Raw genomic sequence first — 11,601 nt, 5'->3', positions numbered from 1 at the left:
TCATCCAGAAAGAAAATCAGCATCAAAAGCTTCACTTAATCTAGAATGTGATGCCTCAGCATTCAGCAACAGCTTTTACTTTTTCCACGTGCCCAGCAAAGCACCCAGCATGCTTTCTACTGTGACACATTATAATCAATCACTAAATAGTGAATTTATAACAAAGAATATACACAAGCAGCTCAAGCTGCACTATTGTTCAAAACCCTTCAACAGAACTGCAGTCTCTCCGCAATCATGAAACCCATACCAAAATTTACAAAAAACTAACATAATTAATCAAAATTCCAAGCTAACCTACCTATATAAATCATGAAACCCAGACCAAAATTTTATACCAAAGCACACCCAAATTGCATCAAATTTATAGTTTAATAATGAAAAGATGAGTGAAATGAACAATAAATTCTAAGTTCGCTGGACTACAGTCAAATTTCATAAATCCAATAAAAAATAATTTCACCTGCGGACAATTTCACTATAAAATGGAGCTCCAAGTCAGTAATACCCAAGCTGATTACAAATTACTAATCCGATAAAGCCCATTGAACTAAAATTCTCAAATAAATCCAATAATAAAAAAATGAATATAGTTTAAATCCCAGGCCAAGAATACACAAATAAAATCATAAATTCAAGAGAGAAATCGCAAACATGATTGAATCTTTTGGAAACTTGGAAATTTTATTGATAATATATCAGGTATTTGACAATTGTCATTAACAAACAGATTAGAAATTCAACTGTTAAGTAATTACATGTGGAGATTCCTAGTAAATCAAAAAACTAAAACCCTACACAAAGCCCGCTTCCATGACGACTGTGAGATTGTTCAACACCAACCAACCTCTGCTTCTTCAATGGAGGTGATTTCAGCAACCAGTCAGGCAGCTTGAAACCTGCACGAACATGATAACTCCACCGATTCTTGTCTTCTCCAGCAATCTCCCAAGCGGTGGTTATGAGTTTCATACCTCCAGGGGCAGCAACGCAGTGAAACTCATCTGGGTTTATCATTTTTGCGATTTTGACATATCGGTGTGTGATGGTTTGACAAGGAAGCCCTTCGGTTTGGAAGTTGAGAACAGCGTACCAGTTAATCGCTCCGTTTTTGGTTCTCTTATGAAAGTGATCAAAGCATATACGATACACGTCCACATAGCGATCAAAAGGCTCAAAGAACGGATCCAAATGCTTGGCCAAATGAGCCCACCTATACGCATCTGCGAAATTGTTCTTCAAGAACTCCTCATTGGCTGTATCAAGCATCACTTCCGTCATTGTTGTTTCAAATGCGAACAGAAAAATTATCAAAGAACTAAGAGAAACAGAAGTTCAAGAACAGAGAATTGTAAGTGGAATTTCTGAGAAAAAGAGAGAACAAAGAAACGTTTGTTTCGGGAAATTCTGGTATTTGGAGCCTTACAGAGTTATAGAGAAGACAAGAGTTTGATATTAATTGCGTTACAAGTAAGCAAATTATCAAACCCTAATTCTAAAACTAAAAAAAGCCGTTAATTTACGCGCTAAAACCATGTGCAAAGTTTTAACGGATTTACATGATTTTTGAATTTGAAACAGATGCCAAGAAAAAAGACGTTAAATAGTTAAGTTGGTTATGAAGCTGAGTTGAAATAAAATCTTCTTCTCCCTTTAATCGACACGTGTCATAAGTCAGATCCTGATCCAGTTAGGATTTTATTTTCCTTTATAAACCAAAACTGTGTCTCCAAGTAATCATACTTGAGACTTTGCCTTCGCTTTCCGGCCCTCCCTCAAACTTAGCGTTCTTGTATTAACAGCCATCTTTATCTTTAGTTTTCATGATGAAACCTCGTACTAGTACCACTCAGTGTGATGAAACTGAGTTTGAAGTCGCAGAAATTTTACTGAAACTTCCGCAACTAGTTTTTGAATCAGAGTCATTGCATCGGCTTTCTTGGGGAAGAATGAGAAGATCTTCACCCGTGGATTCTAATTCTATCCCTAAGATTGAGAAGCCTAAGGCTCTGAGTCCCACAACGCCTCTATCATTCCCTCTCAGTGAATCTGTCGCTGATGACAAATCTAAGCAATCTAAAAGAAAGGTTTTTCTTAAAAGGGTATGCTTTTTTTTAAGGGTTTTGTCTGTTTTGCGGCTTTCATGGCTTTTTTTGTTCTGATTTTCTTTGTTTACTGGTGATACTCTGTTTACTGTAGAAGAAAGAAGATTTGTTGGAAAAGATTAAAGAACTAACCAAATGCAAAGAGTTGTTTAAAGAGGTAATTTTTTTCTGTCAATAGTATCTCAAAATTCAAACCTAATTGTTGAACATTATCCTGATCTTTTTTCTCTCTTTTTATAGGAAATAAAGAATGTACAACGCTGTTACAATGAACAAAAACTTCTGAATTTTAGTCTTAAAGCCAAGAAACAGATGGTATATGACAATCTTTTCTTACAAATCCCTTGGTGGGTTTTTTTTTTTTTTTAAATTTTGAAAAAAATAAATCCAGTTTCCTTTTCCACAGCTAATTCTTGGGCTTCCAAAGGAAGATTCAGCAAGCCAGATGAATTTAAATCATGCAGCCATGTGGAATATTCCAGATGAGAAAAAGCAGCAGCAAAGTTGTTACTTGCTACATCATCCACCGTGGATCATGGATGATACAGCAGAAAAAGTGAGCAGTGTTAGTAAAAGTGAAAGGAAGGCATTGGCTGCAGAAGCAAGATATAGAAGGATGCAAATTCGCAGGTTTAAGAAGCTTAATGTTAAACTACGTTATCCCAGTTGTAAATGAGATTTTGTTTGAGGAGATCATGCCAACTCTAACCTTGGAAATCAAAGGAAACAGATTAATGCAAATTCAAGTAGATGGAAATCAATCAATCCTTAAAAAAAAAAAGGGTTACAATTAAAAGTTTTAAGAATTTCACTAAACCCAAATGAATTACAGAAGAAAGTTAAGAGTTTGATATTGACTGCGTTACAATTAAGCCAATTATCAAGCTCTAGTCCTAAAACTAAAAAGAATGTTTTTTACGCGCCAAAACCTTGTGCCTAACGGATTTACATGATTTTTGAAAACAAGCGCCAAGAAAAGAAACGTTAAATAGTTAAGTTGATGATGTCAATGGACTTCCTAATTTACTGTTACGCTCTGGGCTTTAAGTTTTTTAATCTTTCATGAAAATTGGGTTTCTTAGTAACTATTTTCAAAAAGTTTTTTAATAATTTTTAATTCTAGTTTTAAAATTACCTTTTACTATATAATATCAATAAAACTATACGTTTTTATTTTAAATATATAAATAGATACATATTTAATATATATTATTATATAATTAGATGATTTTAAATTGAAGATAAAATAACATTCAATCATATGATGACACACTTAAATGTGTATTCATTTGTTTATTCAAAATAAATACGTATAATATTACTTATATAATATATACTGGAGGTGTTAAAAATATTCATAAACGGAGCCAAACCGGTATCTAAATCCATAACTGACCAAAAAATAAGGTATTGAAAAACTGGTTCAGCCGTGGGTGAAATTTTTGGCTAAATTAGTTTTTTGCTTTGATTAATGATTTTGTTGTATTTGTAAATTGGTTAATCTAACCAAACTGATTTTAAATGTTAAAACAAATTTACAAAATCTAATTTCTTCACACGTTTTTTCATCTTCTTTTTCACAATTACTTCTCCTCTCTAATTTTTAATCAAAATCAATTTTAACAAAAATTTGGTTTGATATTTGATTCAAAATTAATTAATCATTCAATCAATTTAGTTTTAATTTAAATTTTTTTCCAAACTAAAGAATCGATTAGATTTAAAACAAAATTAAACCAAGTTGATTAATTAGTTTTTAACACCCCTACGATACTATAAACAGGTCAAAAAAAATTATACTAAAAGCTGATTTATTATAAAAGTGTAATGTAGTTATCCAATGTTTTAATTGAATTAAAATCAAAGATTTTTCTTCTAATCTTTTAATTCACCTGTAAGTCATTTTACAGCAACAAAGTATACATATGAAAGCAAGAGAAGTCCCTATCCAAATTTTAATCTTGATCCTGTGAAAGGCTTCGGTTTCGACACCTTAATGGAAGCAAGCAAAGGATTAGAGCAAAGAATATCAAAGCTCAATTTCAGAGTAACAAAATTTTTTATATCCAATCACATAATGATATATTATTATTTATGTATAAAGTTGTGCATATAGTTTTATTATAAAATATTATGGACAAATCCAAACACTCATACCGAATTTCTAGAGATGGATTATCAAAATCAAAAGAATATATTTAGCATCGGCTATAAGGCTTATTAGCAGAAAACAAAAGAATACAAATTACTACATTATTAATCTAATCTAACACTAATCTCATCCTGAAGCTGCTAAATTAGCAACACATTGATTTCTATATCCTATTACGAACTAAGATTACATACTCCAAACTACTATATTAAGTAACAGAAAGAGGGAAAGCTAAAACCAGTAGGTGAAGATATTGACATCATTACCATGGGGTACCGGCAAGCCACAATATGTCCCTGAAAATTCCATCGGCAATAACTTGAGCACCAGTACCTAGGCCACAGACTAAAATGGGCTACTCCTTATACCTTGTCGTCGTGAAAGCTATGATATTATTAGAACCAGAGAATTGTGCGAATGGATGATCTTTCTTGTATCTTTGCAAGTTGGTACGTGCTGTCGTTAACACCCAAATTAAATTCTAAATTCTTGTAACACAAATGTAGTAAAGGAAAGTAGGGATTGATCCCTCGAAGAGCTTTGATTAGTATGTTGTCACAAATAAATCGAAACAAATAAATAAAAAGGGGGGTTTTGAAGTGAATGCAAATTATAATGAAAAACACTAATTAAAAATTCAGTAAAATAATCTAAAAGGAATAAATCGATTTAACAAACCTTGGTCTTCGGTCACATCCACCATTGGAACTACGATTGATCATCGAAACCAAAAATATCAAATTAATTATTCAAATATTCGTTGTGGTATTAAATTTACCTGTCATTCCTTACAATTAATTAACCAAAAACATGTATTCCAATTAACTCTTATTGATTAATAATTCAGATACAATCTCGAATTTAATTAAACAACAGTATTACGAATTAGAAAGACCAACGAAGCAAGACAACACAAACGTACGACGTTGCATTTAATCTAGTTAATTATTTTCCTAGGATTATAGCTTCTGACGCAGCAAACGATAACCCTAGTTGCCACTTCGATTAGATGGATTGAACAATTACGGATTCAACACCTAAACTAGCCGTAGATTATATTAATTGATAAACTAATCGCGCGCCTTAGAAATCAATCAACACAATCATAAACAAATAATTCAGAAAGATAATCAATACTCGAATAAATAAAAAGATGCATTAAAGAACATAATAAATCTCACAATCATTGTAGTTCCATGGTTTCAGATCCCTTCAACCAAGATAAATTACTCAGCCACTGTAGAACATGTTTTGCTCTCTAATTCTCTAATTACAATGGTTGATAATTCTCAAATAAAAATAAGAGTATATATATATTATCTTCCTACTAAAAATCTGGAAATTGAAAATGAATCCTAATCTCCTAATCCAATCAAGCAAAGTGATCCATATCTTCCCAAAAAGAAAGGAAAAGATATGTATTTTTAATATAAATCCTGCTTCCAAAAATATCATTCCTTATTTAGCTCAATTAATCCTCTTTTCCAGCTGGTGATTATCCTTTTTCTAGGAAGCAAATCTTAATATTTTCTGGACTCTTGCAGTTGATCTGGGCGTTCAGATCTGTTTTTCGGATTCTGCTCTCATCTTTCACGTGCCCACGCCTAGTCTGCATTACGAAATTTCCAGTTTAATATATCTGCTCCAGTTTTTCCTCTTTTTGGCCCTATTTATTCCAAAATTGCTCAAAGCTTCCTAAAAGCAAAAAGATAAGTAATTCTATTAGATTGCATCAAATTTTCACACAACACAAGGAAATTATAAATCAAAATAGTAACAATTAATGGCCTTATCACAAGTGCACAATGATGCAAACTGAACAGGAAGAGAAGGGAGAGTTGACGTGGAAGATGGAGATGAAGATAGGAGCTGAACGACGCCGTTGGATTTACGTAATGCAAGTATGAACAGTGCGATGCATGTATAAACAGTGTCATGTCGTTTTGTATAATTGGAACACTGAACAGTGTGATGTCGTTTTGTAGAACTGGATTACTATGTGTGATTAATAATGAGAGTGTAGGCGAGAAAAGTAGTTAGACGAATTATCATCAAAGATTCTGTTTCTTCATTCTCTGCAATTTCTCAGTTCATTCTCTGCAATTTCTCAGTTTTTTCTCTGTAGTTCTCAACATTTCTCACTCTTAATTCTTCTTTAATTCTTGAATCTGCTTAATTCATAGAGCTATCAGCATCAGTGGTATCAGAGCAGTTCCTGGTCATGGCGGATGGAACACGGAATCAAGAATTACGACGAGAGATTGTACAGATGATCTTTGAGTCGAAAAATAGACAGCAGAGTCGTCTTCAAGAGACACAAGAACGAATGCAACAATCGATGGAAGATCTCAAAAGGTTAATTAGTGGTCTCAGTCTTCAACAAACGAAGGTGGTGACACAAACAACAAATCGACGAGAAAGAGGAAATTTGCGATCTGGCCATGAGCCGAGACAACAATGGGAGCGACATACACGCCTTGATTTCCCTCGGTTTTACGACGAAGATTTTGATAATTGGATGTTTAAAGCAGAATACTACTTCGAGGTAGACGCTACGCTGGATATGGATCGCATCAAGATAGCAGCACTTTATTTGGAAGGAAGAGCTATTCAGTGGCATCAAAGTTTCACAAAATCTAGGGCTGGTACAAGACTAACATGGGAAGAGTATGTTATGGCTATGAGGGCACGATTTGGTAGCTACGCTATGACGACCCCCTTGCAGATTTACAGAATTTGAAGCAGACAAGTTCCCTTCAGCAGTACATGAATGTGTTTGAAGAATTATATCCAAGGACAGGTATTATGGAAGACCAAAGCTTGAGTTTTTTCCTATCGGGGTTAGTGGACTCCTTACAAATGCCTGTAAGAATGTTTCGACCTAAGACATTGACGAAAGCATATGCATTAGCTAAGCTACAAGAGATTACAATAGCAGCCATCAAAGAACAACCAAAACCAGTCACAAGAACTCCTCAAGTGCCATGGAATCCAAAACCTACAATGGCGACGTCGACGACGAGTAATACACCACCAAAGCTTAATAACTATTCAGGCTTATTACCTACTCCTAACATTCCTAAGTTACCATCAACATTGCCCTCTAAAACAATAACTAACAAAACTTTTGATAAGAAGAGGGCCAAGGGTCTCTGTTTTTGGTGTGATGAAAAGTTCAAAGCAGGCCATAGGTGTAAGAGGAAGTAGGCCTATGTCATTCAATTACATGTAGAAACGGAGGGGAATGAAGGTGTAGAAGGGTATGGTGAAGTAATAGAATCAAATTCAATACTGGAAGAACATGGGTTAATGAAACTTTCTCTCCAAGCCTTGCAAAGATCACTAGGTGTTAGAACTATGAGACTTGAAGGTATGCATGGGCGGAAGAAGCTATATATTTTGGTTGATTCGGGAAGCACCCATAACTTCTTGAGTGAGCATACTGCTTACAAGCTGGGTTGCCAAATAAAAAAAGTGGTTGGAGTTAGAGTTACAGTAGCTAATGGAGAGGAATTACATTGTCAGGGTATTTGTCAAGCCTTGGAAATTTGAGTGCAAGGCCAACTTCTTTCAATGGATGCATATACGTTACCTTTGGATAGCTATGACTTAATTCTAGGTGTTCAATGGCTGGCTGGTTTAGGGGATATTACGTGGAACTTTGAAGATTTGACAATGAAGTTTTGCATACATGGGCAGTTATACTTCCTACAGGGTGAAAGAACAGAAAGGGCAAGTGTCATTCAAGAAGAGCAATTGGGCAGGCTTCTCAGCAAACAACGACAATTAGCTTCTATTCAACTACTTTGGCCTGAGGTAACTGAAGCATCAGTACAATTATATGAATTACAATTCTTAGATACAGAGGTACAAAAGTAATGGCCACAGATGAATGAATTGTTAGATAAATTTGCTAAGGTATTTGAGGTACCTAAAGGATTGTCGCCAGCTAGACTCCAAGATCATAAAATCATTCTAAAGGAAGGTGCACAACTAGTAAACTTGAGACCATATTGATACGGGGGGCTGCAGAAGGATGTGATATAAAAGATGATCAAGGAAATGTTAGAGGAAGGAGTTATCAGAAGCAGTTTTAGCCCTTATTCCAGTCGTGTAGTGTTGGTAAAGAAAAAGGATAGTTCGTGGAGGATGTGTATAGATTATCGGGCATTAAATCAAATTACGGTGAAGGATTGATACCCTATTCCATTGATTAAAGAGTTGTTGGATGAGTTAGGAGACGCAACGATTTTTTCTAAAATTGATCTTCGCTCCGGTTATTGGCAAATTCGCATGCATCCTTCATCCATTGAGAGGATGACTTTCAAGACGTATGAAGGGCACTACGAATTTTCGATAATGCCTTTCGGACTCACGAATGCTCCTTTAACCTTTCAAAACATCATGAATTGTATATTCAAGCCATATCTTCGGAGATTCGTGCTGGTTTTCTTTGATGATATCCTTGTATATAGCAAGGATAAGACAACTCACTTGTAACACCTAGAAGTTGTTTTGCAGCTACTCTTCTCTCATCAGTTGTATGCCAAACGAACCAAGTGCAATTTTAGAGCAACGAAGGTAGAATACCTTGGGTACATCATCAGCAAAGAAGGCGTGATGACAGACCCTCAAAAAATACAAGCTATCCAAACATGGCCCCAACCAAAAACCTTGAAGCAGTTACGAGGATTCTTGGGGTTGTCGGGATACTATCGGTGATTTATTAAGAATTATAGGCAACTAGTGCGACCACTGACGGACTTGTTAAAAAAGGACTCCTTTGGGTGGTCGATTGAAGCGCAAGAAGCCTTTGATGTGCTTAAATAGAAGTTGTGTTCTACCTCTGTTCTTGTCCTACCTGATCCAAATGAGTCATTTACCATTGAGACGGATGCTTCTGGTGAGGGTATTGGAGCAGTGCTTCTACAAAAAGGTCATCCAATTGCCTATATTAGCAAAACACTTTCGCCGAAGAACCAATTCTTATCGGTTTATGAGAGGGAAATGTTAGCAATCCTATTTGTTCTTCGGAAGTGAGACCATTACATAAGGAATTAGCATTTTGTGATCCAAACGGATCACCAAAGTCTGAAATATTTGTTGGATCAGAAAACTACAACACCTGCACAACAAGCTTAGGTTGCAAAGCTTATGCAATATGACTATACTATTAGCTATAGGAAGGGAAAAGATAATGTCGCTGCTGATGCTTTATCGAGAGTGGCGACCCAAGAACTTCTCCAATTAGCAGCTATAGTAATGATAGAAGAGTTGATGCAGCAAATACAGAGAGGATGGCAACAAGATTCTCATTTGCAGACTATTATTGAGGTTAAGAAAAGAGACCCCAGTACTTATAGCCAGTATGAATGGTCTAATGAGCAATTACGACAGAAGGGTAAATTAGTATGGCTAAGGATTTTCAATTACAGAAGCAACTATTGCACCTTTTCCATGACTTAATAGTAGGTGGGCATTCAGGGGTTACTGCCACCATGAAAAGATTGGCAATGGTAGTCTACTGGAAGGGAATGTGGAAAGCTGTCAGGAATTATATTAGAGGCTGCACTACATGTCAGAAATACAAGTCCAAGAATGTAGTGTCTCCAGGCCCTCTGCAGCCATTATCGATACCCTCTGGAGTTTTTACAAAAGTGACAATGGATTTCATTGAAGGTCTTCCAAAATCCCAAGGAAAATCTGTCATTTTGGTGGTTGTAGATCGCCTTACCAAGTATGCACACTTTGTGGCACTACCTCGTCCATTTTCCGTCCAGGTTGTCGCACAGTTGTTTTTAGCAAACATATATAAGTTACACGATAATCCTTACAACATTGTGAGTGATAGGGGTGCCACCTTTCTTAGTAGATTTTGGCAGGAGTTTTTCAAGCTCCAAGGCGTTGATCTGAAATACTCCACTGCCTACCATCCGCAAACAGATGGTCAATCCAAAGTGGTTAATCGTTGCCTGGAAGGGTACCTACGGTGTATGGCTGGAGAGCTTCCTCATACTTGGTGCCAATGGCTTCCTTTAGCAGAATTTTGGTATAACACAAGTCATCATTTCAGTATTCAGATGTCTCCTTTTGAGGCTCTTTATGGGTATCCTCTACCTCTTCATATCCCATATTTTTCTCATGACTTCGTTGTAACTGAGGTTGATACTATGTTAAAAGTCAGAGAAGCCACTACTCAAATTCTTAAACGGAACTTGTAGAAGGCTCAACATAGAATGAAGCAGCTTGCTGATCGACGATGTTCAGATCGTCAATTTCAAATCGGTGACCTTGTATATGTTAAGTTACAACCTTACAAGCAACACACCATGCATATTGGAAACCAGAAATTATAGCCCAAATATTTTGGCCTCTTTCCAGTCACAGATGTCATTGGCAAGGTTGCTTACAAACTTCAGTTACCAGCTAATGCTATGATCCATAATGTTTTCCATGTTTCCTTATTACGGCCGGCTTACAGGCCGTTGCTAGCTTCTCCCACCCTGCCACCAAATTTTTAGTGTCAGAGGTGGCCTCATGCCATCCTTGATCGTAAATTGGTTCGTCGTGGTAACACTCCAGCAGTAAAGCTCCTCATTCAGTGGCAAAATGAACCTCCAACAACTGCTTCATAGGAGTTTGCAGACACAATTCGGCAACAATTTCCTTCTTTCTCGCTTGAGGAGGGGCAGTTGATGCAAACTGAACAGAAAGAGAAAGGAGAGTTGGCGTGGAAGATAGAGATGAAGATGGGAGCTGAACGACACCATTGGATTTACGTAATGCAAGTATGAACAGTGCGATGCATGTATAAACAGTGTCATGTTGTTTTGTATAATTGGAACACTAAATAATGTGACGTCGTTTTGTAGAAATAGATTACTATGTGTGATTAATAAAGAGAGTGTAGGCGGGAAAAATAGTTAGACGAATTATCATCAAAGATTCTGTTTCTTCATTCTCTGCAATTTCTCAGTTCTTTCTCTATAGTTCTCAACCTTTCTCACTCTTAATTCTTCTTTAATTCCTGAATCTGCTTAATTCATAGAACCGTCGGCATCACACAATACCCTTTTGGTTGACAGTATTCACCATTCCAACTTACCTCAAAACTTGAGAACATGCAATCCAAACAAAATCAAGATTATATCTGCAAAATAAGAATAAAAGTGAAACTTATGTGTGCAAACCGACTACAGAAAAAGAAGGGACCATGCCATAAATTGTAAAAATATATAAGACCTACTTCCACCAAGAATGAACAAGTTTTTTCAGATTTTTTTTTTTGTCTATGGAGTTGTGATATGTTGTATCAAGATATCAATACGTATTTTAGGACCATTT

Source organism: Mangifera indica, chromosome 19, assembly GCF_011075055.1.
Source record: "Mangifera indica cultivar Alphonso chromosome 19, CATAS_Mindica_2.1, whole genome shotgun sequence".
In the NCBI taxonomy this organism is placed as follows: domain Eukaryota; kingdom Viridiplantae; phylum Streptophyta; class Magnoliopsida; order Sapindales; family Anacardiaceae; genus Mangifera; species Mangifera indica.
The sequence above is the reverse complement of the archived record's forward strand: the minus strand, read 5'-3'. Positions refer to the sequence as shown.